The sequence below is a fragment of the Grus americana genome, chromosome 5 (assembly GCF_028858705.1).
Source record: "Grus americana isolate bGruAme1 chromosome 5, bGruAme1.mat, whole genome shotgun sequence".
NCBI lineage: Eukaryota > Metazoa > Chordata > Aves > Gruiformes > Gruidae > Grus > Grus americana.
In genome coordinates, this window is record NC_072856.1 from 20,606,272 (window position 1) to 20,634,201 (window position 27,930).

The 27,930-nt window shown below is 48.3% G+C and overlaps 1 protein-coding gene across 4 annotated transcripts in view; it reads left to right on the top strand.

The window, feature by feature from the left end:
* The first annotated feature begins 993 nt into the window (after positions 1 to 993).
* Positions 994 to 27,930, top strand: part of HRAS (HRas proto-oncogene, GTPase) — a 42,975-nt gene continuing 16,038 nt past the window's right edge. Inside the window, exons 1-3 of one of the 4 annotated variants that reach the window (XM_054828523.1) lie at positions 994 to 1,405; positions 9,975 to 10,100; positions 23,509 to 23,575. The gene's annotated coding sequence lies outside the window, so the exon portion shown is untranslated. The remainder of the gene's footprint in view (positions 1,406 to 9,974; positions 10,101 to 23,508; positions 23,576 to 27,930) is intronic. The other 3 variants (XM_054828525.1, XM_054828521.1, XM_054828522.1) reach the window with 3 other exon arrangements.

A 27,930-nucleotide genomic window follows, 5' to 3' on the forward strand; every position in this document is an offset into this window, starting at 1 on the left:
CTCTGCTGCAAAGCCTAATTGGACCCCAGCTGTCTTATACGGAGCCAATTCAGGTGTCTTTTCTTTTGTGGCCTAAATCACTCCTGAATAATTTGGAATCATCTATTTTTCTAGGCATTTCCAGGGCCCAGTTAAAAGTGCCCTGTGAGTCGGCTTTAGCCTACAGGTTATCAGCTAGGGACTGTGATTGGTAAGAAACACTATGCTTCAGCAGTCTCCGGTCTTCCTTCCCCAAATGCTGGGCCTCCACGGGGAGCCGCGAAAGGCAACTCGGCCCAGGGCAGTACCTGCGGCGTGCGGCGCTAGGCCTTGCCTGCAGGGCGAGGGCTCTCCCTGCCGCGCTACCTGGAAGGCCGTGCCCTTTCGACGGCAGCAGCCCTGTTCCCGCGACCGGCCGGAAGCAGGCGAGCGGCGGCTCGCAGGCCCCGGGACAACCGGAGGGTTGAGGTGATCTCGCACTCCGCACGCCGTGTCGGGGCAGTTTCTGCTGCCAACCCGCTGTCTACCGGGAAAGCCGCGGCGGCTCTCGTTCCCCCCCGCGAGTTGAGCACCCCTGCGGCCGCAGGGAAGGGCGGCCTGAGGGGAGCGGGCGGGCGGTGGCGGACGCTTCTAGCGCAGCGGCCGCCAGGCCTTCCCCTCACCCCGGGTGCCGGGAGCTCCTGAGGAGGGGCCGTCGCGGGGCGGAAAGCAGTGACACGGCCCCGAGGGGGAACGACGAAATCAACCGCGGCTCCCGGGGAAAGGGGCGCAGAACCGCCGGTGGCCACACGCCGAGGCGAAGCGGCGGCCCTGTGCCCTCCGCCACCTCCCCCCTCCCAAGCCGCCTGTCGTCGCCGCCGCCGCCACCGCCCTAGGGACCGCCCCGCGGCCAGGCCGCGGCGGGCGGGCGGTGGCGCCTGATTGACAGACACCGCGGCCCACCCGGAGGGCGGTGGCGGCGGGAGCCGCCTATCAGGGGCGGGGGGCGGCTGTTGAGCGGCGGGTGGGCGGGGTGTGGGGCTTGGGCGTGTGCCGCGGCTGCCGGCGGGGCGCGCTCCCGCTCCGCTCCGCTCCCCCCGCACGCACATTGTCCGGGCGGCGGCGGCAGAGCGCCCCGGCGCCCGGTGCCAATGCGGCGCGGGCGCGGCACACCGGGGGTGCCTCCACCACCGCGGTGGAAACTTCACCTCGCCGCCAGGCCGACGCGCGGCTGAAGCCCCTGGCGGGGCCGGGCCGGGCCGGGCCGGGCCGGGCGGGGAGGAACGGAGCGGCGGGGTGGGGGGGGGCAGTTCGTCCGCTTGGGGGCCGCCTCGTCTTGTTTGATTTTTCCTCCGTTAGAAGAGAAAACAAATATTATTATCCCGCTTTAAACTTCCGTGCTGTGCTGTCTAGGACGCGCATCCCGCCTGGCGGGGTGGACGACCCGGTGAGTGACCGCCGAGGCTGGGGCTGGGGCGGGTGGGACGCGCTGTCGGGGGGAGGGGGCAGCACCCACCGGCTTGGCGGGGACGGGCTGGCAGCGCCGCCGCCACCTGTTAGCGGGGCGGCTACACCCCCTTGGGAAGTTTGTACCCCCACTGTGCTGGGGGTGACCCCCGCCGTGCCCCGGAGGAGGCGGCGGAGAGGGAGGCGGTGGAATCCCCGGCGGTGGGCGGCGGCGAGGTCCAGCGGTGTTTCGGGGCGGTGGCGCGGACCCACCTGCATGCCTGGCCGCGCCATGACTCTGCTGCCTGGGCGCTGGCAGGGCGCTTGCCTGCCGACCCCAGCCCCGGGCAGGCCGCTGAGGTGTGTGGGGGAGTGGGGCCCCCGAGCCACAGCCTCTGCATCCCCTTTGCCCTCCATTCCCTCTACACCTCATTTGCCCTCCATCCTCTGCCTTCCTTCTCCTGCACCCCTTTTGCACTCCCTTCTCTCCCCACCCAAGCTGCAGCCCCCTTTCCTTCTCCCCTGTGCCCTCCTACTCTCCCCATGTCTCCAAGCTGCAGCCCTCTCTGATCCATCTCCCTCCTCTTCCTTGCACCCTCAGTTTGCAGCCCTCACACCTGCCTTTCCTCATCCTCTTGTATTCCCCACACCACCCCCGTGATGCTCCCAAGGGGGACCACCAGGCCCCCCACCCTTTGCCAAAGCAGGTGCCCACTGGGCTGTGGCCCATTGGAGGGGCACTCCCCAGGAGAGACCAGCTTCACGGCAGTGCCAAGTGTTGGCAGGCCAGGGGTGAGGCGTGGAGGGGGCATGCAGGTGGCAGACGTGCAGGTAACATGCTTCTGCAAGCAAGTGAGCGAGGTCCCCCCCATTCCTGCATGTGTGCAGCTCTGCAGAGCTGGCAGCACCTCCCTTCCTCCCAGGGATGCTTGCTGCCGGGGCTCTGCAGCGTGCGGAGGCTGCTTGTGCCCTGCCTGCCATGCAAGGGCGTCGTGGGGTCTGGGGGTGCAACCTCTTTGCCCCAAGTGGAGCAGGTACATCCAGTGGCTCTCTCGGCCCATACGAGTCCTGGTTGGGGATGCATTTTAATTGCCTCAAGCAGTTGAGTGTGCCTGGAGACAAAAGAGCTGATGAGAAATCAGAGAGGACTGGCAAACTCTGGAGTGACTGGAGAAATGCTTAGGACGGCTGGAAGCAGGATGGTGCAGCAGGAATGGCTTGACCCAAGTCAATCCTTGACCCAAGTCAAGCCATTGACTATTTCAGTGACCTAAGTCATGTCTCTTTAGCCTCTGCCGTGCAAAGTTGCCCCTGGGTAGGGCTCTGAGATGCAGAAGGGGTACAGACTCCTGGTGAGGCTTTGTTGTGACATTCCCCGGTCTGGTTGGCATGTGTAGGTTGTGCAGGTTGGAGCGGGATCTGGTTTTGAATGGAGAAAAGCATGTGAGGCTTTGTGCAGGTTCAACTAAAGAGTTGCTAGAGGGTTGCATGGTGCATGTTGGTTTCTCCTGGTCAGAATTGCTAATGTGTTTATCCTTGCAGAGCTCCAAAGGATTTTGATTTTGCAGCTGGTGACTTGTGTGATTTTTCCCAAGTGTTTGTAACACAGCCATGACTTAAATCCATGTGTGTCCCCCCTCTGTGTGTCTAATCTTTTCCTTCTCCTCGTCAAATGTTTTTCCTGTGTGATTAATAACGTGCCAACTGCTTCATTTCAGCACTGGGGAGGCTGATGCTGATTGATTTCCCTGTTCAGTCTTCTCGGTGGGTCTAGAGGCTGATGGGTGTTATCACTGCAGAAAAGTCTGCTTTGGGGTGGGAACTGTCAGCATGTCTTTTTTTTTCGTCTCAGTGAACTATTTAAGTAAAAGAGATGAAGTATGCATGGTGATACCCTCCATGTTTACATAATAATGATCTTGTAATTAGCAATAATTATCTCAGTTTGGGATATCACTGTAATATTTAAACAGGACTTATTACCCGAGGGACACTCTTGTGGTCCCAAGGAGTTACCCTTGGTGTGGTTCTCTCCTGTGGCAAATTTGGTTCTTGGTGCTGTCAGTGGTGAAGCAGCGGTGGGAGTAACCTCGGGTTTCTCTGACTTTGGCATAGAAAGCGATGGCCAGTTTCCTCACTGAGTCCGGCGTTGCTTCATAGGGCTCCCTGGCAAACCTGCCACCACATGTGTGGAGATGTTCTGCCTTGGTGGCTTTCACCCTGTGGTCTGAGGACTCTCAAGGGAACTCCATTGCTATTGTGTTGGGCCAGAGAGGGGAAATAAACAGGCTGAAAAATTGCTGATTGACCCTTTTTTTCCCTAGTTCTCCTAGGGAGGTTTGGAAAAGGCTGCTGGTACTTGGGAAGCTTTTTCCTGTGAGACTAGAGGCCCTGAGGCATCCTTGTCCACATGGCCGTCTTTCATCTAACTTGCCTTTCAGAGGAGCAAAGCTCAACTCACAAACATAAGGGTTTGCTTCCAGGCTGGAGACGGCACCCACTGCTGCCCCTCCTGCTGCTGGTGCACCCTGAATTTACCTTTCTGCTTGGTTGCCCTTGGAGCTCCCCAGGTTTTCTTGGGATAAAAAAGCTTTATGGAGTAAAAAAGTTGAATGTGGGGGAAATACTCAAAACCCGGGACAGAAGGTACTGCCTGTTGAGAGGGGTTCCTTGTGGGAGGGTGATGAAGAGGTAGAAGTGTCTTGTCTCCTGTCTTTCAAGATGTGTTATGCTGCTGTACTTTTTGTCAGTCTGGGAAAAGCAAAATGATTCTGCTTTGAGCCCTCTTTATCTAATTGTAATTTATTATCAGCTTTGTATTTTAACATTTTTGAAGTGTAAACTTACTACCAGAGCTTATTAAGGAGCAGATTAAAATGCTGAACGTATTTGAATTTTACCTGTATTAATCTAATAATATATTCATGAAATGATATTTGATCAGCTCTATAGCTAGTTGAAGACCACAAAAGAGTATTAATCAAATAAATTATTTGACAAATACGGATGAGATTATACAAATGATGTATTTGCCAACTGCCATTCAACTGCTCTGCCATGGCACGTGCCTCTTTCTCTTATCTTTCCCTTCCAGTTTTCATTCCACTCTTTCATGGTTTATCTTTTCCTGAACTGTCCTCAGTATCTGTTTAATTTCATTTTTCCTTTCCCTGCATTATCTCTTTTGTGTCATGGTTTTCCTTCCATTCTTTCTTCTGCCTCTTTCTTCAACGTCTCTTTCCGTGCTTTTTGAGTCTAAATTAGCCAATTTTCCTTTTTTTCCCCTCCACCTTCCTGGTGGAGATTTTTATTGAACACTTCATACCCAGCTCAACTAAACCTGGTATGCGTTTAAACCCATAAAAATGTAAAACTAAACCCAGACTGCATGTGAGCATGAAGATGTTTGCTCGGTGGTACTGCTTCTCTGCTTCTCCGTGGGTTTGCTGGCTGTTGCAGGAAGGGTGTTCCTGCAATTCTGGAGGTTTTTCCCAGCTCTCATTTTTGCTTGTGCTCTCCTTATGCCTTTTTTAAAGTGAATTTGACTTTGTATCCGAAGAAAACAAGTAGGATCAAGTGGCAGACCTTGCATTGTTCATTGGTTGTGTATCTGTATGCAACCTGCTTCCATCTGCTGCCTGACCAAGCCCAGCCTCCCTGCCAGGCAGTCCTGCTTTCCCCCGGCATCATCCTTCCTCCCCTCTGGGGTTATGTCCAGGAGGTGTCTTTCAGTAGGGCAAAAGGAACCAGTGCTCTGAAGGTTTTCTGGCTTACCTGTTACTTTTGCAGTCTGCGTGAGTGTTGTCAGGTTGATGAGGGTAAGAAGCAAGACGCGAACAGGTTATTGTGCGTGACCGAGCAGTCACAATGTTCAACTTGGATCTCGTATTCAAAGATTAAAGTCTTTTAAAAATGAAAGTGCTGTTATGGAAGAGACTTGCTTTTTTTCCCCTGGATGAAATCGGGGCGGGGGGGAAGAGATATTCTCAAAAACAACAAAAGGAGTAGAAGACTTTGTATTTCAGGGGACGAAATTTGCTCTGCTTTGGCAATAAAGCTCAGGCAGTCCAGAGGAGTCTGGTGGTAGTGCTCGGAGTGTGTGATTTGCCTCTGCTGATGGTTGCAGTGATGTTGCTGCAGTGAATGAGCTAAGCCTTGTATGTCATAGCTGTCTGCTTTAAGTACTGGGAGTTACATGATGATGCCTTCTCGTACCCGTAAGGGAAGGTCTCTGCTGTACTGAAGTTAACAGTTACACTGCTCCTCTATGTCTTGTGAAATGTTTTGGATAACTGACACAGCGAGCAATCCAGGAGGCATGTCATTGTGAAGCAAATTGATTGGGGAGGATGGGGCCAAGAGGAATATTCTTTTGCAGTTAATTATTTACTGCAGGGAGAGAGAGAAGCTGATGTTTGGTTTATAATTACAGATATCCAGAGGAAAATGCTTCAAGATGATCCATTTTAATCTGTGTGTTGCCACCTGTTTCTTGGTCTGTCTTACAATGTGAGACCAGCACTGTTTAATGACCAGTTCAGTAAAAACAAAACTTCATTATGAACTTCTCACTGCTGGAATATGGTTTTACAGCTTGTTGTGAGTGACGCAAAATGGCCTGAATGCCTACAGAGGGAATAGTCTTCCCGTGCTTGCCGTCTTAATGCACGACCTGCCTATGGTGCCCATCTGACAGCAACGTGGGCTCTTGGAACAGCTCATCTCTGTGCTGAAAGGTGACTTTGTGGTTAAAGTGAAGGACCGTGAACCCAGGAGCCCTGACCCTCACCCTGGTCTTGGCCGAGCTGGCTGCCTTATCTCACTGAGCTCTCTTCTTCAGGAGCAATACCGACCCAGCAGATATCCAGCCTATCTGCTAAAAGGATACGATGTCCTGGGTGAGGGACACTCTGATAATGCAGCAGCAGCCCAGGTACTTGCATAATACAGTGCCGTGGGACAAAGTATAAGTGGATTTTTCCTTTTGAATAGCTAAACCCATTACAGATCATGCTGCTTATGCATAAGTTAAATTTAAGAGCTGGTGGAGCTGAGTTTAGATGCTCATGTGTGGGAGCAATAACTTGATGAATACAAAAAAGAGACATTGCTGCAATGTCTCTGGGAAGATGCCTATGCATCTTATGCTTGTTTAGCATCCCTGAGAGAACAGCAGATATGAGGGAGAAGCTGTGGCCTGTGAAATGAAGAGGATGTCATCCTCTTACTGGGAGGAAGAGAGGAGCGAGATCCAAAAAGTCAGGTAGTAGGAGTGAAATGAGAGATGCAAGTGTGCATGGTGGGGTCTGCTCCAGGCTGCCCTGTTCTCACTGGGTAAGGCCCTGCAGGATGAGAAGCGAGGAGGAGGTCAGTGGAAAAAGGTACTGTGGAAGCTGCTGTTGTGCAAGGTGGATCATTGGCTATCCTGCTGGTCCAGGCTGAATTGGAGCATGGCTGGCCGGCAACAGGACTGCATGGGATCGTCTCCCATGAGAAAAGCAGACCAGTGAAAAATCTACAAAGGAGGCTCTGAGTTGCAAGTGTTTGTTCCCCAGGCAAATCACGATCTTGTTTAGAGGCTTGCTGAGAAGTGAGCTCTGTTCATCAGTGGTTTGTTGGGGTAAGAGGCTGCCATCGTGTAGGCTTGCTCCACTATCAGTGTTGAGTCTGCTCTGATGCTCCATGCTGTCTTCAGCAGTTCTGTGGCTTTCATCCAAGTCTGTTCAGCCTGCTCCAAACCATGTGTATGAAATGTATTGAATGTATGAAATTGGAGTCTGCAAATGATGCATTTCATCCCTTGTCCTACCCCAGCTAATGACTGCAGCAGCCAGAGCAGTTTTCCTGGTACAGTACTAGCTCCTGCATTTTGGTAGTGACCATAGCATCCATTGCTCTTTTCCTGCATCTGGCTTTGCTGGAGCAAGAATGAGATGACAGGGAGCTTAGTGTTACGTGAGGGACTGGAATTCATCCTCCAGAAAAAGGAGAAGGCTGGGCTTGAGAAACCAGGCTTTGGTAAAAGAGTAGTTGAGTATGATAAGTAAATAAAAAAAAAAAAAATCACTGTTTCTTGGAGGTCAATATGGGACAGACCCTGGCTTCTGTGTGTGCTAATCCTGTAACTAACTTTTCCATTGTCTCCCCTTGGATCTGTGTCTGTTGATGCAATGGCTCATTTTGGGTCCCGCTGTGTTAGGCCTCGGCTGTGAACAGCATGACCCTCTCCTTTGTAGCAAGCAGACCCAGCAAACACTGGTGAAAACAGGAGGTACCCCCTGCCTGTGTGCACACACACCCCTTACCTCCCCTGCTTGTGTGTGGAGGCTGAATATATAACCTTATAATATAACCTTGGTCATGCAAGGTTTCTCCCAATCTTATTTTCCCCTGGCCTTTTCCTGATTTGCATGATATCATATGAGGCCAGCCAGCTTTTTCTGGAGGGCTTGTCCCACTTTCCACGCAGGCAGCCTTGGGCAAGTGGTCTGCTCCCTGACCCGCTTCGACAGGCGTGTGCTGTGCCTGTTGGTGGTGTGGCCTCCCATCTGGCAGTTGGTGTAGCTGCTGATGGATGAGAAAGTACACACAAATCCCTGCTCCTCTTTCTGCCTCATTGTTTTGCTGGGGGACATGGTGGCTATGATTTGTACTCAAGTCTGTGAGGGTCACATCTGTTCTCTGTACTCCTTGGAGTACAGATGTGCATCCTCCATCCAACTGTACTCAGTTGCAGCTGACAACTCTGTGGCTATTCTGGTGTCCCCCATGAATTTCCAAATATCAAGGTATTCATTCTCAAAACACACGCATGCTGGAAAGAAATGACCACCATGACCATGGTGAAGGTAGGAAACAGAGACATGAGAGTGTCAAACCTAGATCTGGAAAAGTGCTTCTGCTCTTGCTTTTCCACAGAAACAAGGAGGCTGCCTGCTGGTGTGGCTCATAGTTACAGGGGCATGTGCAGGGTCTCACCGGGTCTGTGGCAGAGCAGGGAGGTGAATGGACGAGAGTGGAAATCTCCTGGCTGATCACTGTGGAAGATGTATCTGGTACAGTTGGTACAATTGTACTGTGGTCCCTTGTGCAGAAGGGACGAAAGCCACAGTATTCATCCCAGAAAGCTACTGCAGAGGCAACATCAGGACGTATTTCTGAGAGTAGCCAGCAAAATCGACACAGAAATGTCAAGTGCTAGATCAGTTTTGTGTTCCCATCCTTGCATTACACCCAGTCTCGAAGGATCAGTGGCTAAAGACGTCAGATGCCTAATTAGAGATGTTTTCAAGTGTGAAAAGCATTGTCTTCTGAAAATACTGTCCCTTTATGTATCTCAGTTGGTTATTCAGAGACCAAAGTAATCCCACAAACTCTGGTAATGTTGACCCAAGGTTCAAGGAAAGCAAGAAGAGCTGTAGATTGTGCAAGAAGGTAGGGCCGTGTAGAGTGCAGCCTGGATTCAGCGTGCAGATGATGATCTGCATGGGGCTGTTGAGCAGACACAGCAGAATCAGTTGATGTTGGACTGGGAGGTCCACCAACTGGCTGCCTTGAAAATGTTTCCCTGCTGACCATGCTGACTTGTGATAGGTGGCTGAGGGTGGAGGGTGCATTGGAGCATACAAGTTTTTTAAACCGCTGACAGTGGTTATTTAGAGGAGCAGCAAAGTGCTTTTTGTGGGCATACCACTGCAGCTTAACTTTGACCTCCAAGAGATTGGTTTGCTACCACCCCCACCACAAACCACAGGATCTTAGGGCTGATCATAGGTGGAGTGTCATCATAAACCCACATCAGTCCTCCTGCCATGGAGCTATAGACCATGTCAGCAGCCTTTCAGTGTGGGTCTAACAAGTCAGTGCCTTAGTGGGGTGAGAACAGTTCTCTCCCTATTTTGTAGCAGGCACAATGAGGATACAAATAGGAGAAAAATGGCCTTTCTAGTCTGATTGCAGTAACTTTTGTCATAATTTTCTTCGAGATCACTTCCTGTCTGCCATCCCAAGCAAGAATTTGGGCAGTTGTCCTGCAAGGAGGAAAGCTAGGACTTTCAGACCTTAAGTAACACTTGCTTAATAATTAGTCATCTGATCCCCACAACTACTGCACCTGATTATCAGGGGCCAGACAAGATGTCCTCTGCTCTGTGTTCCTTCCACATTCAACACATTAATCTGTACAGGTAAGAGAGAATACTTCCTCTACATCAGTTCATATATTTGCTGTTCCTCCTCTTCGGCGGAGTACGAGCAGCCACCCTCTTCCAAACTATGAAGGGTCCAGGCCTGACTGCTCCTCAGTGAAAAACTGCACTCCAAGTGCCAAGTTCTGGCTGTGGAAAGTGAGTTAATCCATGAGTTTCTCTTTCTTCTTGCTCCTTCCCAGTGTTTTGCTGTAGATACGATCAGTCTTGCTGCTCGTGGGTAACTTGTCCCTACCCCAAGTATCTACCAGTACCTGTAACCAGGGCAGACACTGACTGCCCCAAGTATCTACCAGTGCCTATAGCCAGGGCAGACACTGGGCAGGGAAAGGAGAGGCATTATTACAACATCTTGTTTTACAGCTGGGGAACTGAGGAATGGAAATCCATGTTAGCAGGAGGAGCCTGGAGAAGAGTTGAGAACAAAAATTGTTGTCCTAGTCTGGTGCTTTGACTGCAAGATCAGCTTCCCCCTTCCTTTGGTAACTGGTGAGTGTCAAAAGATTGAGCACCCAACTGTTGACGTGTTGCTTATCTGATTTTCTGATGAGTGAAATGCTCTCTCATCACGATGAACCCTAAGAAGGTGGGATTTTGTTTCCTTCTATCATTTCAAGCAAGGTTGTCTTGTCTGTTGTTTTAATGTTGTAGGTATCTGGTCTCAGAAGTGAGTGAGGGCTGGAATAGCAGTCCTTTCCATGTAAGTCTTCCAGGCTGTAAGTGGGGCTTGTGTCTGCAGAAGTGGATAGATATCCTATGGTAAAACCGAGTGTCTTGGCTTCTTGTGGGTTAGAAAAACAGTTAGAAAATTTGGGCAATTGAAAAGAGATGTTGTAACCCTCTGGATGGGGATTGATTTAAAAACCAGAGGGCTTTAGAATCTTGATGTGTGTTGGCGGCAGATGATTGCAAAACAAGCCATCTCCCTTTTGGTCACTCGCACTGAGGCACTATTTGTGGAAAGATCTAAAAAACAAGATGCAGTTAATAGACCAAGTCTTCGAGGATAAAAGAAACTTAGCACGGGGCGGGGGGGAAAAAAAGGTAGATTCCTTTGAGAAGTGAGAAACTCCTTTACTTCCCTCAAAGCAGTTTCCGAGGCACCTAATCTAATCTTTCCAAAACAATTCTCTAGTAGCCAGGGCTCACATATTTTAAAAAAACAGTGTAGAAATGAATGTATTGTGACAGTTCAATTTGTTGCTGAAATACAGTCACCTCTGGGCTAATTCAGAGCAACCATGGAGTGGATGATAAACCCATTCAGGATGGGAGGTGAATAAAGGGAGGCTGCTCAGATGAAACTGCTGATGCAAGATACTCATGCAGAAGTATAATTCCTGGAATTTAGGTTTGTTGTCTTCTTCCTTTGACTGTAATGGAGCTGTAACCTGTTGACATCTTCTGAACAGGACAGTTGTTGAGTCCTTGCATATGTCCTTGCTGTGGCAGCGAGGGAGGTTTTGGTCACAGGGAAGATCATCTGGTACTGGCCAGCTTTAGAGATTAAATGGATGCAGAAGAACAGATGGAGAATTACATATCGTAAGTTACAGGGCCCTGTACCTTCTAGTCATGGTTGGGGACTTCTAAAGGCCCAGGGCAGCTAGCTGGATATTGTAGTCACCAATCCACGGGTGCAAATTGAGCTGTGTAAAGCTGGCCTGCAATCTATCATTTTAAAGAGAAAACAAGGCAATTGCAGGATGCTCTTGAGAAGGCAAAGAAAAGCCTGCCTGAGTTTTAGAGGAAGATGTACAGTTTGAAAAGAAAGAGATATGGAGCTGCTTCTGTGGCCCTGCTTAGGGTCCTCAAGCAGAGTGTTGTCTGAAGTGTTCTCCTTTGTGAAGAGGCGGGAAGCTGAGTGCCTAGCAGAGGGCTGGAATTTTTCAGAGCGTGCTACCAAGTACGTGGTTTTTGGCAAGCCCTGCAATTGCATTGCAACAGGGTTACGAGGTGTTGTTCAAATTCTGCTGAAGTTGGTTGAACTGCAGTGACCACGGACTGGCAGGCAGTATAGCATCTCTCAGGTCATTTCAGGTTTTCATCTCCTTTATTTCAAAGTCTCCATCTAGAATGAGTTTATTCACAGCTTAGAGCAACTTCAGAATAAATCCCAGGGGAGGAGAAAAAGGGGAAAAACAAACAAACCAACCACCACTAAAACAGATCAAAATAATCAAACAGCTCATGCTATGGCACTGCAATGTGACTGGCAGCTGATGTGTGGAGGTGGACAACCTCCAGTCACACTTTTCTCTGTGTGGCTTGCTCTGTGGGGGCAATGGGAGCAAGTACCTGTTATCTCTTTGTGTCCTAATCCCAACATTTAAAATCTCAGGCAGGAGCCTGCAAACTTGGTGACAATTGTATGCTGGGGTGGAAGAAAAAGCTCTGCCACCATTAAGTCACCCTTTCAGGGAGCTAGTTTGAACTTTTCGTTTTCTTCTGAACCCTTCACTTCAGTCCCACTGTGGGTAAATGTCATGCACTCTCTTCCATGCTTTCTTTTTTTTTTTCTTATTTGACTTGAAGGTCCTTTCTAATAACTTATTCCTCATTCCTCCTGTTGTCAGGGAAGTTATTCTGCCTGCAATCCCTGTCTGAGCTTAATTTTCTCAGTTGCTGTAGCACGAGGGCTGATGTCTTCACAAATCTTAGAATAACTCCTCAATCTCTCCTCTGGCCAGCCTAGCAGCACGACAGCCCCATTTAATGTGTGCCATCTGCTTTGGCTTCCTGCCCCTAGACTCATTATTTTGCATCAAGCTCCGGTGTTGCCTGCCCCAAAGGATCATATATTAGAAGTCATGAAAAAGAGAAGAATCCTCAAGGTTGGTCTGTAAATCCCAAGTCTCCTTGCTAGAAGAAATGTGCAGTCTGGATGCTCTGTCCCGTGTCCTTGCCCCAGACCTGCTACGTGCATGCATCCCTCCCTACCTGTCCTGGTGCATCTCTTGATGACATGAAGTGAGTCTTGCAGGCTCTCCAGGCAATGCTGTTCTCACAGCACAGAGCGTTTGGTGTATGGGAGGTTTCCCTTGCTTCTGCTGACACAGAAGCAGGACCTGCAGCTCTGCCTCCTCTTCAGCCAGCCCCCAAAATGACTTGGATCCACTTGGAATATTTTTACAGGGAAAATATTGTGAAGTTTTCTCAGTGGTAGATACTTCAGGGCATGGGCCTCTCATCTACCGCTTGAAGTGTAGCATTACCTTTGGGCCTCGGAAGTGCTTTTGTGTTAGGTGCAGTGTGAGATGGTCCCTCTCTGAAAAGCTTACAAGCTAAGTGCAAGATGGGGAATGTCAGGCTGCACTTCACCTGTTCAGATGTTGACATCTAACATCCCAGCCACTTGCTCTCAGCCTCCCTTTATAGGCAGTGGAGGAAGCGAGCACCTTCATCTCATCCTAATGCAGAAAGATATCTGAAGTAGGTCAGATGGATTGTGCCTGTCTCTTCTCATTGGTGATAAAGAGGATCTGGATGATGGGCTCTCATGGAGACATCTGTGTTGTAGGTGAGATGAATCCCACCTTGACTAGCTACGTTGAGCAAGTTGGGGTAGGAAAAAAAAGACAGCAAGACAGTGTTGAATGTAGTCTGTCCTTGTCTTAGCTGGGTGCTGTCTCATTTGGAAACCTATGCCTCTTCCTTTGCTCAAGGAGCTACCCTTCATTTTGGTTCCTTGCTGCCCAAGAGCTGGAAGAACGTTGTCCAGACAGCAACTGGAAAACAGAGTTAAACACCTCTCAGAGGTGCTCCTAGCAAAGGTGCTAGGACAGAGCTCCAAGCCTGTCCCAGCTCTGTACCAAGGGGCATTTTAACTAAGTGAAGGCAGAAAGCGTAGGTAGGAATGGGGCAGTCTTGGTCCCTGTTTCATCGTTTCATACTGAGGCCAGGCAGCTGCTAGGGTTACTTGAATACTTCTCAGGAGCTCCTGACCTCGTGCATGTGCCCGAACAGCAATCCTGTTGTATTGCAGTGGGGAAAGACACAAGACCTCTAAATTTGGAGCTGAGACGAGGGCACAGAGACTTCAGATTGTGGATTAACAGGTGATAGCAGCAGGAGCCCTGTGGTACCTCAACAAGGGCTGCACAGCTGGGTGTTTCAGGCTTGGTGGGTAAAACTCTTTCTGTTAGGGGAAAAAGAGCTTTTTCCTAACACTGAAGTGCTATTAAATGCCGTAATGGAGATTTGGGGGTGATGGAGCCAGTTTCTGTAGTTTTGTATCCCACTTGAGCTGAACTTTCACAGTTGCTCTGAAGACCGTGTCATGGTTCTCAGGGAGCAGGTTAGAGGAGACCCAGAGCTGTTCTTGAAAGAACTGGAAAAACAAAGTTGAGCCGACTGGAAGGAATAAAGCCTGGTAGCCTGGGGAGGATTTTCTTGACTGGCTGAGTTTCCCCTTTGATTGGGAGCACTTGTTCCATCATGCCTTTTGCTGGGGAAGAATTAGCCCCGTGGCAGAAATGTGATGCACTGGGTGTTTCGGGAGTGAAAAACCTGTCTGCAGCAAGAGCCTGCAGAGCTTGAACTCAGCCTTTGAGTCCCTGTGCTGGCAGCTGGTTGCAACCCTGCTTGGCAGGGGAGGGTACCGTGCCAGGCTCTTTACCCTCCATCTCATGCTTGCATAGTCATCATTAAATCCTAGAATCCCAAAGAAAACCAGAGTCAGTTTTGTACACCACTTTTTGTTTGTTACTGAAACTCATAATTCTCATCAGTTCAGACACCCATAAAGTGGTGGTTAGCTCTGGAGAGTCTCTGGAAGTCTACTGCGTGCACTACAGTCACTTAAAACTTTGCAGTAGCAGGGAATTTTTTAGGGGAAGAGTTTCTGGCTGACCCTAGGTGGGAAGCACACATACCATACTACAGAAAAGGCAAAAAAATACTTCATATTCCATTATATAGTGTATTTTCTTCACTTCACAATGCATCTGATCTCTCCTTGTTCGCTTTCTCGGCTACACTTGTCCACCACAAGCTTTTCTACTTCCAAACTCATGATTCTAGGACAGAGAGGGCAAGGGAGAGTGTATGAAAACCTTCAAGAGGCTCTTAATTCAGGAAGGAAGGTATATCAGGGCCTTGCAGTTAAGACCCACAGCATACGTTGCTCTGATAGTTTCCTTGTTCTTCCCCATTGAACTTTGGTGCAATAAATAGCGTCTGTGTTTGAAGAGCGTCCCAGCAGAGAAGCATCTGGCACAGCTTTGGGTCCTTGCAGCTTCTCAGTGTTTCTGCTAACACGTAGTCTCTTGCCTAGTCAATGAGTGCATTGTCAGTGGCACTGAACAGCGAGCGTGCCTCGCTCCTTTTGCCTGCTCACCCAAAGTAATTTCTTCTGTTACTCCTTCCACATGGCAAAAAGAAAGGGAGAGATGTTAATGCAGGGTTTCGGTTTGCAAAATGATACCTGCAGTGCCTTGCTGTGCTCTGTTATTCCTGTGCAAAAGCCTGAGTCCCATCTGCAAGAGTGGGACCGTGCTAGTATTGGCTTTTGGCTGCGATCGACCTGCTGCTGGTTGGGTGTGCTCCGGCAAAACAGTGCTTTTTGCATGTTAATTTTTGCCACCAACAGTACACTCACTGTCTTGTCAACAGGAGATGGTTCATAGGTCTCTGGGAGATGTGCAGCAGCATCACTTAGCTGTTTGCTCTCCTGGTTGAGCAGGCACGTGTACAGGTCTTTGGAAGCTGGTGGGAGAAACCAGGATTTATCAATCTCTTTCACAGAGGTTTTGTAACTATATGACTGTCCTAAATAACTTCCCTAATTCCCTAGTAACATATATGTGCAACTAAATCTAGGCAGACAAGGCTATATCAAGCCTTAGGCATAGGAAATTGTGTAATACGATAAAGTTGTGTATCGTGTCCAGGGCAGAGCTGACCTTGTTGCACCAAGAACTTCCTTAAGATTTTACTTTTAGGATGGGAAGATGAGTCCCATCGCAGGGACCCCCAGTTCCCTCCTGTACTCCACCAAAGGCTGCTCTGGTTTCTGATTCAACTCTGCAAATACAGTCTAGTGGCTTCCAACTGGATATGAAGTCTGCTGGTATTATTTCCCCTGTGAAGGCTAGAGCGAGGGAGAGAAAATTAAAGCAACTTGTCTTAGCCTGAGTCAGCATTGCGGAGTTGCAAGTGTGTCTCTGTAGAGCCTAGTGAAATGTCCCTGCCTTATCTGGCTTGATATTTTGCTGGTTGCACAACTCCCACATCCCATAGATGCAAATATTTTCCTGGGGTTGGCCTGGGTTGCCCAAGGAGTGTGTTTGTTCAGATTCTTCTGCTTTGCAGTTAATATAAGCTTGCAATTAATATAAGCTTCTCAACTCCGTGTGAGAGAAAGAAGGGGAAGTGGTGCTAGGTGTTGGGGTTTTTTTTTTTCCCTCTCCCTGTTGTTTTTCCTCACCAGCTGGCTACTTGGAAATGAGCATGTTGTGGTTTTTACGTTATGAAGCAACATGTTGCTGCAAATTCAGCTTCAGAGAGGTTGTGGGAGGTTTTTGTCCGCTGGTGTTGCGGCTGCTGTGGGCAAGGCACAGACAATACGTAGTGCTGCAGGTACCCAGCCTGTGAGCTGCGTCTGGTCAAAGTGGGTGCCAGCCCAGCCAAGCATCGTGGTCCTTCCCTGGTACATTCCCACACTCGCTTGGCAGTGGCTGGGAGATGCCAGCCCTGCCTCGCTCCTTTGTATTGTTGCCCAGATTGTGCAAGAGCAGCAAAGTTCACACCATGGGATGTTGTCAAAGGAATCCAAACCTGGTGTGTTGCAAATAAATATATTTTCTCTGCCTTGTTCAGCTAAGGCAGGGTTATCTCAAGAGGGCTGTATGAAGTGCACTTGTCACAGTTGTGCCAGGCACCAACAGCTCGGAGATATTCATGCACGTTCTCTCCTGACCTACTGGATGAAAATTGGCGGCCTTAGAGGGTTAATTTTCTCCATTTTAGTACAGGTTCACAAAAAGTTATCTGGTTTAGACCTGGAAAGCACGCTTCATCTTTAAGTAAAGTGGCAAAACTTTGAGTAAACCTCATGAAGTCTGTAGTTCATTATGTTTTCCGAAGTACTCTCTGAGCTTGTTTCTGGGGTTTTTCTGTGCTGTTCAAGAGCAGCAATTTCTTTGGTGCTGTAGAATAAAAGAAGCATTTGCTTCAAGTGGCGTGGAGGAGTTGTAACCCTGTAAAACTTAACCTGGGCTATCAGTTGTGTGTTTCATAGTGATCTTGGCTGATCACATCAGTGTCTTCTTTGGACCTTGCAGCCATGTGGAATTCTTTTAGGGGGGTAAAAAAAGGCCAACTGCATGAATTTTTGTATCTGATCAGGGTTTTGACTGTTATCTTAAGTCAGATTTCCTGGTTTGAGTTGACATAGTATGTCCTGAGTTTGATCAAAAGTATGTGGAAGTAAGGGCATATGAAGTCTGTGGAATGGCAGCCACCACTTGGAACAGCTTCTCTGTGGTAGGTCTCCATTTGGGTGAGAAGTATACTAACTTCAAATACACTTTTCTTTGATGCAGGTCTTACACTCCCTCTGTCCTATCTTAGGTATGCAGATGAAGGGCAAAAATCGTTATATGAGGTGATAAAATATTTGTGATTAGTAGGAATTTGAGTCTAGATCCTAGACACTAATCAGCCTCTGATGGAGGGAATTAATTTAGAATGAGGCAACCTGTACCCAAAAATGGATTATGAGGGTAAGTTGACAAACTCCAGTTTTCAGAGCTCAATGCTTTCCCTGCGGTTGGAGTATGCATTTTCCTCTTGTGTTAATATACTCACTCTCTACAAAACACTGCAGTATCTCTTTTTGCTTAAGTAGTGTTTCAGATTAAAGTTGGTTGGTTTGACAAGTGAGCTAATGGTTTTCCTTGGGGGTTTTTTGTTTTTAAAAAAGCTTTTTGCAAACATTTCATTAATTTTTCTTAATGTTATTTTATTTTTTCAGTTGAAGTTCATGTGCTGGAACAATGAGAGCTATATAGGAACTGTACCCACTACACCATGCTATGGCCTTGAAGGTTCATTGTAGGGATGCACATGGTCCTCAGGGAATAGCTTTCTGAAAATAAGAGGATTTAAGGGAGAAATGAAGAAGCGGTTTATTTGCAATTAGGTGTGAATGACATCCAAGAGCCTTAAGAGCCCTGAGAAACACCACTAGTGAGCTCTGCTGCTGTCAAATGAAGCAGGGAGGCTTTATCAGCACATCAACCCTTTCTGAAATCTCACTGGTGGCTTGTCTCTCCGCCAGGCTCCTGTAAAAGCACGTGATCATGTTTGAGATCTTGCAATACTGGCAAGACTGTAAAAATCCAGAGTTCAAGCTTAATCTCTGAATTTATTCTTCTAAGGAAGGAGAATTTTGTCCTACCGCGGATTTGAGGGGGGAGAAGTGGACCCATAAAGTAGGGCCCCTGACTGCAGATACTTTTGGTGTTTCTCTGCTCCCTTTCAGGAAAAAAAAAAAGCCACCACCGAAACTCTGAAAGAGCTGCTTGTTCAAAAGTGAAGACTTTCTGTAGTTGTTGCTAGTGACTGTTTCCTCAGGGGGATCATTTCCATATCTTATGAGTAATTTCTGAGTCCAACTTGAAGCTCACAAGTCAAATCGTGTCGTGACAAGAGCTAGGAAGTTTGCATCATCTGATTAAACTGGATCATCTTTAAGAGTGACGGTTCATGTCACCTGTCCATTTTCTTGTTTTTTCCTAACCACTGGGAGGAAGAAAAAAAATCCCAAACAGCCTTGTGACATTTAGCATTACTCAAGCAGTCTTGCAGTCTTTAATGGTCAGCAAAGGCACCATAGACAAATTTGGTGGGTGTGGGTGCACAGAGTTGGAGAGGAACCCCAGACCACGCATAGGACCAGGCTCATAGCACTTGAACAGTGACTTCATAACTGTTACAATTCATGTTTATAGTAGCAGACCAAAAAAAAGCCTGAAGGTGTGAAAAGGGATGCAGCCGCTAGCCTGAGCAACCACGTAGACTGTGGTCTTTTGGTGCACCTCCCATGTCTATGTCCCACCAGCCCTGCCTGGAGCCCCTTTAGTAGTATTTGCTGTAGCAAGAGAGATAATTGTCTGAGTTTTTTGGTGCCCTGAGGTCCAGTTTTCAGGCCCCTTTCCAGAAAATATGGCTTAAGTATCAGAGCTTCAGTTCTTGTGTCTTTGCTGGTGTTTGCGAAGGCAGATGCTGAACACTGATAACCAGTAGAATAAAAGGTCAAGAATGGTTTGCTGGGGGCTGATGGCAAAGGGTGATAGTAAGAAATACTTCTAGCAGTCAGTGGTTTGCAGAGTGATGTAGGTCATGTAATGTATCTTCTCAATCCCCCCAATCTAATAGCATATGGAAAATATAATAAATTTTACTTATTATTATAAAATTACATTATTATAGGCTGGGGGATTGAAGGCAGATGCCTGGATTTTTCCTAGTGGGCCGAAGGGTGGTTCAGGTTTTGGTTTATTTATTTATTATATTTTAAGCCAAAGAACCATCAGTCAGCTTGATCTTTGCTGCAGCAGTTCCTCCACTGTGGTCCCCAGGCACTGTCTAGCAGATGCCTGCACCTCCACTAGGATGGATGAATCCAGAGACTGGTATATAACATGTGCAAGCTTATTTTTGTCACCTCCTTGCAGAAACTTCTTAAGGAGGCTCTGCAAGTTGTAGGAGCCTGTGGTAGGGGAAAGGAGGGGATGCTTTGTGCCTCTTAGCTGAGGGTCCTGGGAAGACACTCAGCTGCTGATCCCAGGAACGAGTTCTCTGTGCCAGCACCCACCGGCATCGTGTGCAATTCCTTATGGCAGCCAGATCTCCAGTGAGGAGGAAATAACTCGGTCACCTCCTTCCTTCTTCTGCTTTGTGATTGCTGACTTTTATAGCTGCTCTGTAGACACTCTCTGTGCCTCCCTGTCTGAATGAAGGTGTATTTTTAACCCTTGCTTTCCCAGGAAACGTCAGTCTACCTTGTTACTGTCTCAAGATGTTGATAGGGATAAGTGCTCCAAGTGGGCTAAGGTTGAAAATTAAAATACGCCAAGTGATACCAACCATTATTGACTGTCTTGGCTTTAGTGGCTTCACTACAGGGCCGCTACTTTTTACCCTTTTCTTAAGGTGATCCTTCAAGATCAGATCTCAGTTTTGGGACTCACACATTTGGTTCTGCCTCCTCAGCTTGGGCTGTCCTCTGCCTTGCTTTGGAAACTAAAAAAAAAAAATCTTACACCTTGTCCATACTGCGCATGCATGGTGGCTTAGGGCTATCAGGAGAAGTCAGCTTTGAAGTTCTAAGTTTTCCTTTTGTGGTTATGTTTTTTTCAGGCCAAATACAGAACTGTTTGCACGAGCCTTATAAAGTCCGAGAATAAATCCAATGAACGCTGCTGTGTTTCTTTTTTGAACATCTCTGCAATGTGTGCTTCCCCAGCATTGCAGATTTGTGATTGGGCAGCAGGATCAGAAAGTCTGAGAGGGTGGTGGGAGATGGCTGGACACCAGGAAGGAAACTGGGAAGCCATATATACAAGCCTGTTAAAAAGAAGTGATGTTTATAGCTTGGGGACTTCATTGCTCTAAGGCATTAAGGAAGTCAGTGGCTTCAGAATACAAAGATTTGAGTGTTGTACGGACAGTAGGAACAGAGTTAAAAAGAAATTCTCCGAAGTGGAAACTTTGGTGTAGGAGCCCCCTTTTTTGTTCACACATCATCTGGCAGGATGAGACCCTGCTCTGACACCAAAGATGGTTTTCACTGGAAAGAGTAGAAGAAGGTTTTGGATTATGCGAGAATCCCCTACAACATCTTTCGTGCTGCCCTAATGAAATTACATTACAGTAATTACACTGCATTACAGTTCAAAGTTCAAAAGTCCATTTTTTCTCTCCCCCCCCCCCCCCCCCCCCCAGCCCCTCCCCAAATATGCATGACCTTTTCTTGCCTGAGGAGTTTGCTGTGCAGAGATTGATCTGTGATGGAGGTGCATTGCCATGCCTGACAAAAGGATGCTTCGTCTAGGAGGGCATCCGCGGGCTCATGTTGCCCTGTTTTACTTGCCCCAAGCTGTGACTCTTCCAGCTCATGCCACAGATGTTTTGGGCTGTACTTCGCATGGTCTGTGTGTACTCTCAGGAGAAACCAGGTGCTGAAGAACAGGGTGAAATCCTGTCTATGGGTGTTGTAAGCACCAGCTGTGTCTGGTCACCAGGTACCTGCGAGGGTCGTACCAGCTGTGGGCAGGTGCTGGTCTCTGGCTGTCTTCTGCTAAAGACATTCTCTCTCCAAAGATTTGAAGGTTTTCTTCTTTATTTTTGCAGTTGGAAGATCGCATCCAAGCTCCCTTGCATCTTTTTGTCCATTCACTTCATGAACACTCTGACTCTTTTCCACAGTGAGTTGTCATCCCTGAAGCTCAGGGCATGGCATGCTTCCTATCCATACCTCATTCAAACAAGCAAATCTGGTTGATGTGACTGGAGGGAGTACTTGCCAGTGCTGTCATGCTGGTCCAAGTGAGGATCAGAGCCCTGCATTGCCCTTTTCTCCATCAGTTATTGATCTGTGTAGAGAAACATCTAAGTTGAGTCAAAGAGGTAGGGCAGGGTCTCCGGAGCTTGATGGCCTTGTCAAGTGCATTACCAAGGCCAGATCTGGATCTACTCATTGCCCTACCAGGGATGTCCTGAGGGATTGTCCCTCAGTTGAGGGATTTCAAGGAGATGTAGATATACCTAACCTTTAGGCATTATCAGAGGGACCTCAGCCACTCTGCTGCTCTCAAAGGCTTTGCTTATTTGTTAATCAGCTTGTCAGGCTTCAGTGTTGAGGTGGAGCCACATCTCACATGGTTTTGGTGTCTTGCTTTTCTGTGATTTCTTTTCAGCCCTAGTGTGCCTGTGGATGCTGGCTGCAAGCCCACCCAAATCCTACATGTCGTCATTGCTATGGGCTCCCAAGGAAGCTCTGGAAGGAAACCCCCCCTGCTTCTGCTGATTGTGCGGGTCTGCCAGCCAGATGCTGGAGGCTGCAACAGAGGTGATGGAGTAGGCATTGTGCTCCTGTCCCCTGCATAATCAACAACAGCCATTGATTAGAAGCACAGTCTTGTGGCAAAAGCTCAAATGTGGGGGAGCAGAAATCCCCAGCTTTACATGACTTTCCTGTGTGACTGTCAGCGAGTCACTTAATTGCTGTGGGTTCCTCATTGCAGGGTGGAGTTACTATTTCCTTGATCTACTACACTATGTGTTCCCGGGGGGTGGGATATATGAACCTGCGTGGAGGTTACTTGGAAGTGAAGGAGCATGTCTTCTGTGTCCATGCTGTGATGCCTGCAAGACAGGCAGGATGAGTCCCTGTGCAGTGTCCCTTTGTCACTCCAGAGCCAAAAGAGGAAGATTCCTCCCTTTTCAGTATGGAGAGCTGTAATCCGTACATCTTCAGTCTTATTTGCAGCAGGTCTGTGCTGTGACAGTGATGCATTTAAATAACCCACCCACAGCAACATTGCTTGGATTTTTTAAAAATTCAGACTGCTGCAGAGGGAGGAGACATGAGCATCACATTAACAAGCCTATTGTGGCTGAGAATTACCACGAGCAGCAAAGTGAGGTTTGGGTAATCCAGGACCCAAATTTAACAAAGTCTGCTGATCCAATCTTAAATCTCACACCTTAACCTTTGGACCTCTGTTTTTGTCAGTGTTGTGTGACACTTGTCATTGCGCACTATTGCACACACAATGTGTTGGTTGGCTCTGTCCGTCTTCAGAACTGGTTGTGACAAATTCATCCGCCTTGGCTCTTGAAGGGCTGGGTTTGGAGGTCTTCTCCAGACCTCTCTGCCAGCCATGCTCAGTGTCCTTGTTCCTCTAGGTTACAGCTGGCTGGTGTTGCAGCTGCCGGGTCCATAAATCAGCAATGTGCCCCTGAATAGCTGCTGCAAAATAACTGATGCATATTCATGCTTGTGACAGCATTGTGCCACCCTGCTGATAACATGTCCCGGTGGGAATGAGAGCAGGGACTGGGGTCCCAGTGGCAGGTGCCTGCTCACTTTCTTTTATCTCCTCTTCCTGCTGCCCCCTTGTCGTTGGCTCCCTTAGATGGCCCATCACTTGCTTTTCTAATGCGTTTTCCCTAGCTCCTTCTCCCAGATTTGCCAAGTCGAGCCCTGCAGGTCTGCTTTTTGCTGTGGTGCCTTCTTCCCCTTTGTACCTGCTCTGCTAATAAATAAGGGTGTGTGCCTGCAAAGGCACTGCGAGGGCTAAATGAATGCAGAGGGATGATCATTATATTTGATTACATAAATTAAATGGCTTACTAATAAAGGAGACACTCTGGAAGTATCTGATTTTGGCTGTTTGGGATCACTCAAGCTGTTCCTTTGAGCTCTGTCTTTGAACGAACTGTATGAGCAGCTTTTTATTGGTGTCCCATTGGGAATGGAAAGGCAAGAAGGAAAAACTGTCTTCTTCCCTCATCCCAAGATGGACTGTCCCTCACCCACAACTAGCCTGTGGAGATGACAGTATTGGACCTGTGTGGCTCTTCTCTCATTAAAAAATGAGGGGAAAAAAAGACACTGTATCACCTTTCCCTGGAAGAGATAAAACTTTGGAGGATATGATTAGCAGCCGGTGATATACACATGTGAGAGAGGACAGACGGGGGTTGACTCTACTTTTCCCCTTCCAGTACAAGATCCTAGCTGCTGTCCAAGGAAGCTGGAGGAGCCAAGTTGGGTAATAACCAAAGGGTATCCCAAAATACACCTGTCCGATTCCAACCCAGCCAGAGCTGGTTCTCCCTGCAGAGAGGGATCCCTCTCACTCCTCTGTGTTTCTTCTCCTTCTAGGGGCATTTGAGCCATCCCCAGACAAGAGGACCCTATTTCTCTGCAGGGCTGGTTAGCCATCCAGAGGGTGAGTGCTGCATGGGCAGGAGCAAACGGGGCTCCTGCTGTCCCAAAATACTCATTTGTCTGCTTTTCTGCTGCTAGCCAACACCTTCCACCTCTTTCCACCTGATTCCAGTGCCACTGGCTCACTGTCTGGACCTTTCTGCTGCAGGAGCTGTAGTACGATAGGACATGTGCTGTGTGCACCATTTCATTCCTGGAGACCAGAACTCACCAATACTCTTGTAATATTATTTTGCTCCAAAACCTGGCCTTTTAAAAAGTCTCTTGTCCATTACATGTTAAAAGAAAAAAAAAACCCAAACCTAAAAGCATTATCAAAACAGTTCTCGAAACTTCCAAGCTGCAAATATTCTGTTTCCTTATCCATTTATTTGCTGTGAAAATACATAGGATTTAGGATTTAAAGCAAGCAGGAAGCTGAAGAGCCAGATCTATTTCCATTGCAGAATCTTCTCACTGAAAATGGCTTGGATGCATTTCCTGAAACCAGCTTCCTAATTTTTCCCTGTCAGTGGTTGTTTGGGAGGAACAGGGAAGGATGGGGAGAGAGAGAATGGACATCTCATAGGGGGAATGCATTTCTTGACTATGGGGTAGGTTTTTTTTGGCCCGATACGCATCAGTGGTGCTCAGGTTGGGACTGGCCCTTTCCATAAGTGATGTACAAGGCCACCTTATACCAGTGGCTTCCCCCTTTCTTGTAGCCAGGCTTTGAGTGGGGAAAACAGCAGTGGTGCTCAGCCTGCCCCTCTGCTCCCAGCCCTACCTGCATGTCCCATTGCTTATCTGTGCATCAGAGCATCCGCCTCTCTGCTGTCTGTCTGCACCTATGACCCAGTTGTGATTTCATTAGGATAATTGGAGAGCAGGGCACCTCTTAAGCACTCTGGGCTTTCCTGCTTGATGTACCCTGCCTCCCCAAACATCTCTGCCCAGGAAAGCGGGGCTAGGGAGGGGCTGCCAGCTCTGACAGCCCAACACAAAGACTCAGCAGGAGACCAACAGCTTTCCCATCCAAAACCTCTACTGGGAGCTTTTTGTCTCACGTGAAGACCCCAGATGGGAAGTCATGTTGTCTAAATTTAGTTCCCAGCTTTACCACCCGTTGATGACTTTGAGCCAGTCCCTTGGCATGTTTGTATCCCCTTGCCTGTCTGTACAATGAGGAGGACAGTGTTTCTGTTCATGCATGGCCACCGCCCACAGCTTGGTGGTGAGATCTGAATTTGCCTCCTCTTATGCTGCTGCAGCAGAGTGCCAGGTGGCTGTGACCTGCCGTTGTGTGATGGCAGGACTGGTGGGTCCTGGGAGAGGCTATACTTTTCCCTGGCAGCTTGCCTGCGGCTGCTCCTTTCGTCACCAAGAGGACCAGACTGAAGACATCAGGTACTTTAGGAAACCAGCCTGGAGACAGCATCTCTTGTAATCCTACCACATTTGCCCCAAAGCCTGATGTTCTGTGTCCCTGTTAATAGCTGTAATTACAGAGATCCACTTATGCTGGCGCTACGTACTCATCTGGTCCAAGTTTCTACTTCATTGAGCCTTAATATCTTGTGGGAAAATCAATACAATTTGGTACCAAGTCTAGCAAGTCAAGAGATTGCTCAGAGCCTGGATTCGTGATTGCCTACCACACATTTTAGCAGTTATATTATTATTGTCTATTACGTGAGTCTTGTTTTAAACTTTCCTGGGTACCTGTCCATCTCATCATGCGCTCAAGGTATTCACCCATCCCATTTATGTTTGTAGATGGGATTTTAATGCAAAGGAAGGTTAAAAGCTGCCTCTTCTCTTGAGCTCCGCCTTGGCCTCTCCATTGCACAGAGTATGTTCTTCATTTGTTTTTCTGAAGAAGGTGGGGAGGCCTGGGAGAAGTCTCTTTTCCAGGGTGAGGTGGAAAGCTGCCAGCCCAGGCAGGGAAGCGTCTGCCTCTAACCACCTGCTTGGCCCTGGGAGGCTGGAGAGAAGATGAAAACGGAGGAGCCCTGGCAGTTTGCAGTCTTCTGTATCTCAGCAGTGAGAGCTTTTCCTCCCCCACGCTGCTTTCCCACATGCGTTGGCAGAGTCAGCACTAGGTCCTAAGTCCTGACTGCAAGATAAGAGCTCAGTTTTTATTTAATTGTCCCCTGTTGTCCCATCCTGCTTTGTGGTGTGTTCATGCCTTCGTGCATCCACCTTTACCAGGCTTTCAGACAAAACTCCAGTCTCCTCTTTCCTTACACAGGCACCTCTTGCTCATGTAGAGTCTCAAACAGCACTTAGGTGTTAGATCATAAATCGTGGGCATAATTTAAAAACTGTCTTTGATTTCTTCAAACCACTGGCTCTGCCAGATGCAGACAACTGGTGTTTTCAGCTAGTAACTTGGGTGCTAGCCCACGTGGTCTCTGCCATCTGCTTGTGATTTTTTAAGGGTCTGTGTTCAGCACTGGGGTGGGATGTACCATTTGCTTGTCTGTTTCCTTCAGACCTTTGCATGGATTTGGCAGCAAGTAACCGGCAGAGCAGCATGCTTTCTCTCTGTGAAAGTTAGCTTGGAAGATTGGTTCGTCTGCAGAGACTATGGTGGGATGGGCTGCTTGCTTTCAGGGAGAAGGGTAGAGCAGTGATGGTGGGAGGTGAAGTTCCCACCGCATTTCGCAAGTATCTCCCAGCATCTGCCAGAGTTTCCTGATGGCATGCTGTTCCCCATGCCGTGTTCACGATGCTGGAGACATGGGCATGAGCAGTCCTGGTTTGTAAGCTACTGAGATAAGGGGCCTGCTAATCTTTCTTTGGAGTATAGTAATTTGGTGGCCTGTATTGGCTGGGGAGGCAATTCATTCATCCAGAGGGAAAGCTCCTGGGTAGCTGGTTTGTCCTTTGGGTTTATTCCGTTACTGACTTGTGTAGGTTGTTTGCTGGTTTGGGTGGTTTAGGCATTAGGCTGGCAACGAAGAACTTTATTAAGAATATTTACTTGAGAGCGAAAGTGAGAACAGCGTAGCTGGACCCACTTACTGCTAACAACTGGTGATTGCACAGCTTTGTCTTTTACTCAACTATCAGACAGCTGAAGCAGGAACCAGGGAGCAGAAAACGGGCAGCAGCTTTGGTGAGGATGGTACCGTCTTGGTTTCCTTTGTCCTTCCATCTCTTCTGGAGAGGGAAGATGAGCAGGGACTTCACAAGCCCTTTGTGGCTGGGTAGTCTCTGGCAGAGGGGTTGTGTTGCGAGAGGTGCTTCAAGTGGAAACTGTGCAAGGGCTGGTCCTGGTGCAAGGACCCGTCCATGCCTGTTCAAGACCTTGTGCAAAGCCATGGCTTGCACCTTGCTGCTGGGACATGTTTATGGCTGCTGCAGAGAGGCAATCCCTCTCTTCCAGACCTGCCTGTGCCTCGAACCCGCCCGCAGCTTTCTGCTATTCTTCCTCCCAGGTTTCTCCTTGAATGTGTGCCTGTGTTTTGAGCCTCCTACATGATGTCATTCCTTACCCCTTTTCTTTTCTTCCTCTGGAGCAATATTTTTGTGCTCAGTCTCTTGGGACAGGCTGCCTCTTCCTTCCAGTCTCGAAGAGCTTGCAGAGGATGGAAGAAGTCATTCTGTTTCTCTTAGGCTTTTTTCTCTTTTTCCCTAATAGAAGACATTTATTATCTCCGTTTCTCCAAAGCAGGGCTATGATTTGCAACTTTTACTCCATCTTTGGCATCCCTTTCTCTTTTCTCACCTGTGGGCTGTGTTGTCTGAGTTTGCTGATATGCAGCCAGCAAGCCAACAACAAGGTTAGATTTGCAGCCCACTTGTTAATTTAAAAAGCAACAAGTAAATTAAAATGAAGCATTGGATAGGCTTGGTAACAGAGCATCAGCTTGCCAGCCTCGTTTCCCTAATCTCTTTCAGGCCACAGAAAACATCAGCATTTTGACCCTTGAGTGAAAATGAGAGGTGGCATTTCACACCACTGGAGAGGTTCCTTCAGTCCCTCCAGAGGCTGTATTTTGTGACATTGGTGACAGTCTTGTGCATGAGCAGATGGAGGAGCCTGGACAGTCACCAGGGTGAGCCAGCAAGGTTTGCCATGTCAACGTTCTAAAATCACCAAGTAGGATTCCTGACTTGCAGGTGTGGTGGACTGCTGGTAAAAGGCTGAGATGAGCATTGTTCTCCTAGAGAACTGCAGACCACTTCTGCCCGCAGGGCATCTGTGCTGAAGGGAAATAAAATCAAACACTGCAGCAGTTGTGGTCTAAGGGCTCCTTGGTTCCTGTGGACAGGGCTTTTTGGAGGAAAGGGCGCCCAATCTGAGACGTGTCCAAAGAGACTCGCAAAGGCGAAACTGACTTCTGATGCCTTTAAATGCAGAGACTCCCA